The following is a 5,066-nucleotide window of genomic DNA, read 5'->3' as shown; positions in this document are numbered from 1 at the left end:
GGGGGGGTGACTAATGATGAATGGATGTGTGCATCATTAAATTCATTAAATTCATTAAATTCATTAAATTCTGCTTCTTATGGAACTGTTTTCCCCTGTTTTCTTTTGTTTGTGGTTTTTGTGTTTTGTTCACACAACTGTTTGTGTCAGATTTAGTACGAGTTTTACAGCACTTGTGCCACAAATAGATCATGTAGACGTGTGGGGGATTGGAGGGGCTCTGTCAGAGAGTGGCATACACAGGAGGAGAGATGATGATTGTGGCAACATACACAGGAGGAGAGATGATGATTGTGGCAACATACACAGGAGGAGGAGAGATGATGATTGTGACAACATACACAGGAGGAGAGATGATGATTGTGACAACATACACAGGAGGAGAGATGATGATTGTGACAAACAAATGTTCAGTTTTCTACAACCCCCGGGGCGGTGCCACTGACTGTAGTGTCTTTAGGCCATTCCCAAAGGGGGGACATTTCTCGTTATAATGCACACAGTAGTAGAATTGTAAATGGGCAGATTTATCATGTCACGCTCATAACTGTGCCTGAACTACAACACGGAACTGCTGCTTTTTCTTTCTTCCTTACTGTCATCATATTCCCTCTACTTCTTTTGTATGTTTGTCACACTCTTGTGGCCTGTTATTTCCGGGGTGCCTTGATAGTCGAAGCAGACTTTGTGCTGTTGAAGCTAGAGAGGTGGGCAGAGTAAGTCTGATTCCCTGTAAGGACTTCTCTGTTGACACCCACCCCTTGGCGCTCATATGACCGTATGCAGTTGTGATCGCCGTAAAACCCTCTACTTTGAGATGGTACCAATAACCCCATATTGTGCCCAAAAATTGAAGAGCGCCCGATTTCACCACGCCGTGACACAATCGGTGTCAGAGGTAACATTAGCGAGAACATGGCCGCCAAAGTTTGGTAACTCCCATAGCCTGAGAGTCCTTGGACACCGAAAATGTACATATTGTGTACCTTTAATCAATGTTTATCAGTGAAATCTACTCACAAATGTTTTTTAATTTAAAAGGACATAAAAGGAGTGGAGCCCCAAAAAAAGAGAAAATTTGAAAAAACTTGCCTATCGGCCAAACAAATGCCGATACCTTTGATTTCTTTATTTTGACAAGCGCCTGATTTCACTACGATGCCTCACAATTTACGAATGTCTTTCTCAATTCTTCGGCACTACTTTCCCCCATAAAGAACACATCATATCACAGCTTTAGTTTTCCCCAGCAACGTGTCCTGTGACGGAAGCTTGGTGTTGTTCTATTTATACTAGTACACACATTGCAGTATTTTCCAACATGTGAAAACTCGGCGGGTGATCTGGTGTGGTTTGCTCCTTCTTTCCTATCAAACATCTATCGTCCTTATCTCCCCTCCTTTGTTGTGTTTGTTACTCTCTTGAAACACATCTAATCTTCGGCACTTACATGACCTTATTGTGTTGCAAGTGCCGTAAAACAAACAAACAACTCACCGCGCCATGGCCGTGGTTTCGCTCCAGGAACAATTGAAGCCTAAGAAAAAGGTTTCACCATTACTGAATTATTGTAAGCCATTATAAGCTCATTCCCAGTATATTCTAATTCATCCCAATTTTCTAGCTCATCCTCAGTATTTTCAAACTCATCGATTACATTTTCTAGCTCATCCCCAAGTACTTTCTAGCTCATCCCGAATAATCTTCAATATTGCCAAGACTTAAGCTTAGCATCTCATCTATAACTTTTTATTTATCGCATTCTCAATATTTTTTTAATCCGTAATATTTTCTATCCCATCCCCAATAATCATTATCTCATCCCCAGTATTTTTAGCTCCTCCCCAATAATTTTTAGCTCCTCCCCAATAATTTTTAGGTCATCCGCAATATTGCCAAGACTTTTGTATCTCATCCCTTAGATTTTGTTTTAGCTTATTCCCAATATGTTTATATACCGTACTTAATATTTTGTAACTCATCCTCAATAATTTTTATCTCCTTTGCAATATTTTAGCTCATCCCCACTGTTTTCTAGTTCATCCCTAATAATTTCTAGCTCATCCCTAAAAAAAATTACCTCATCCCCAGTGTTTTCTAGCTCAACCCTAATATTTTCTAGATTAGCCGTATTATTTTCTAGCTCATCCGTAATATTTTTTTAGCTGATCCCCAGTATTTTCCAGCTCATAATTAATATTTTTTTAGCTCGTCCCCAGTATTATCCAGCTAATCCCCAGCATTTTCTAGCACATCCGCAGTATTTTCTAGGTCATCCACAGGATTTCCTAGCTCATCCCCAATATTTTCTAACCCATCCCTAATGTTTTGTAACTGTTCCCCAGTATTTTCTAGAGCATTCCTATTAATTTCTAGCTCATATTTAATATTTTCTAGCTCTACCCCAGTGTTTTCTACTTCATCCCTGACATTCGTAGCTCATCCCCAGTTTTTTCTAACTAATCCCCCGTATTTTTTAGCTCATGCCTCATATTTTTTAGCACATCGTTAATATATTTTTCTAGCTCATCCCCATTATTTTCTAACTCATCCCTAATATTTTCTAGATCATTCCCAGTATTTTCTAGCTGATCCCCAAGTTTTCTCCACTATTTTCTTACTCATATATCTAATATATAACAGTTCAACGTAGCCCAGTATTTCTTAGCCCATCCCCATTTTTTTAAAAATTATCCCTAATATTTTCTAGCTCATCCCCAATATTTTTCAGCTAAACCCGGATATTCCCCACTATTTTTTTTCTAATCCCCAGGTATTTTCTAGATTATTTCTATTACTTTCTAGCTCAACCTTAAAATTGTTTGGCTGATCCCCTGTATTTTCAAGCTTTAGATTATCTCTAATATTTTCTTACCCATCCGTAATATTTCTAACTCATACCCAGTATTCATAGCTCATCCCTAACAATGTTTAGCTCATCCCCAGAATGTTTTACTTCACCCCATACATTTTCTAGCTCATCCTTTATACATTGTAACTCATTCCAGTATTTTCTAGCTCATCCGTAATATTTTTTGGCTGATCTCCATGATTTTCTATCTCTTTCCAAGTACATGATGTATTTTCTACTTCACCCCTAATATTTTCTAGTTCATCCCAGTATTTTCTGGTGCATCCAAAGAATGTTCTATATTATTCCAATTAATTCTTAGCTCATCTTTAATATTTTCTAGCATATGCCCAGTATTTTTAAATTAATCCCTAATATCTTCTAGCTCATCCCTCTTATTTTCTAGCTCATCTCCAGTATTTTTTAGCTCATCCTAAATATATTTTATCCTAAATATATTTTTAGCTGATCCCCTGTATTTTCTAGCTCATCCTTAATTATTTCAAGCTTTTCCTCAGTATTTATTGCTCATCCATAATATTTTCTAGCTCATCATCAGTACTTTTTAGCTCAACCCTAATATGTTCTAGCTCATCAACAGTAATTTTTACTTAATCTCTAATATTTTTAAAAAATTCATCCTTAATATTTTCGAGCTCATACCCAGTATTTTCTAGCTCATCTCGAATAACATTCAATATTGCCAAGACTTTTGTATCTCATCCTTAAGATTTAAAAAAATCTCATTTCCAATATTTTTAGATCCTCAACATTTTGTAACTCATCCACAATAATTATGATCTCATTTGCAATATTTTAGCTCATCCCCAGTGTTTTCTAGTTCATCCATAATAATTTCTAGCTCATCCCTAATATTTTTTAAATTAACCTCGACATTGTTTAGCTCTACCCTTATTTATATTTTTAGCTAATCCCCAGTATTTTATTATTCACTTTAAGTATTCCACGGTATTTTCTAGATCATTCCCAGTATTTCTAGATAATTCCCAGTATTTTCTAGATCATTCCCAGTATTTTCTAGCCGATCCCTAATTTTTTCCTGCTCATCCTTAATATATTTTAGAGCATCCCCAGGATATTCTAACTCACCCAAAGTATTCCTCGGTATTTTCTAGATCATTCCCTGTATTTTCTAGCTGATCCCTAATTTTTTCCTGCTCATCCTTAATATATTTTAGCGCATCCCCAGTATATTCTAACTCACCCAAAGTATTCCTTGGTATTTTCTAGATCATTCCCAGTATTTTCTAGCTGAATCCCTAATTTTTTCCTGCTCATCCTTAATATATTTTAGCGCATCCCCAGTATATTTTAACTCACCCAAAGTATTCCTCGGTATTTTCTAGATCATTCCCAGTATTTTCTAGCTGATCCTGACGTTTTCCCCAGTGTTTTCTTACTCCTATATCTAATATCTAATGGCTCAACATTCATATTTTCTAGCTCATCCCAATATTTTCTAGTCCATACCTAATTTTTCTTTTGCTCATCCCTAATATTTTCTAGTTCAAACTTAATATTTTCTAGACCATACCCAGCATTTTTAGCTTGTGCCCCAGTTTTTCCAGCCTATTCCCAGTATTTTCTAGCTTATCTGTTATATTTGCTATCACATCCCCAGTATTTACTAGCTCATCCCTAATGTTTTCTACCTCATCTTCAATATTTTCTAAGTTATTCCTATTAAATTGTAGCTCATCTCTCACGTTTTCTAGCTCATCCCCAGTATTTTCTACTTCATTCCTTATATTTTTCAGCTTATCACTAGTATTTTCTAGCATTTCCCCAGTATCTTTTACTTCATACCTATTATTTTCTAGCTCATCTCCAGTATTTTCTAGCCCATCCGTAATATTTGCTATCATATCCCCAGTATTTACTAGGTCATCCCAAATATTATTTTATGCCATCCTCAATATTTTCTAGCTCACCTTTAATATTTTCTACCCGATCTTCAGTATTTTCTTATTCATCCCCTGTATTTTCTAGCTCATCCATAATATTTTCAAGCTCATCGCCAGTATTTTTTAGCACATCGGTAATATTTTCTAGCTCATCCCAGTATTTTCTGGTTTATCCCTAAAATTTTCTGGCTCATCACCAATGTTCGAGCTCATTCTTAATCTTTTTTAACTTATCCGTAATGTTTCCTTGCTCATCCCCAGTATTTACTAGCTCATTACTAATGGGGGGG

Source organism: Aplysia californica, unplaced genomic scaffold (genome assembly GCF_000002075.1).
Source record: "Aplysia californica isolate F4 #8 unplaced genomic scaffold, AplCal3.0 scaffold00029, whole genome shotgun sequence".
Taxonomy (NCBI): Eukaryota; Metazoa; Mollusca; class Gastropoda; order Aplysiida; family Aplysiidae; genus Aplysia; species Aplysia californica.
This window is presented reverse-complemented; position numbering follows the sequence as displayed.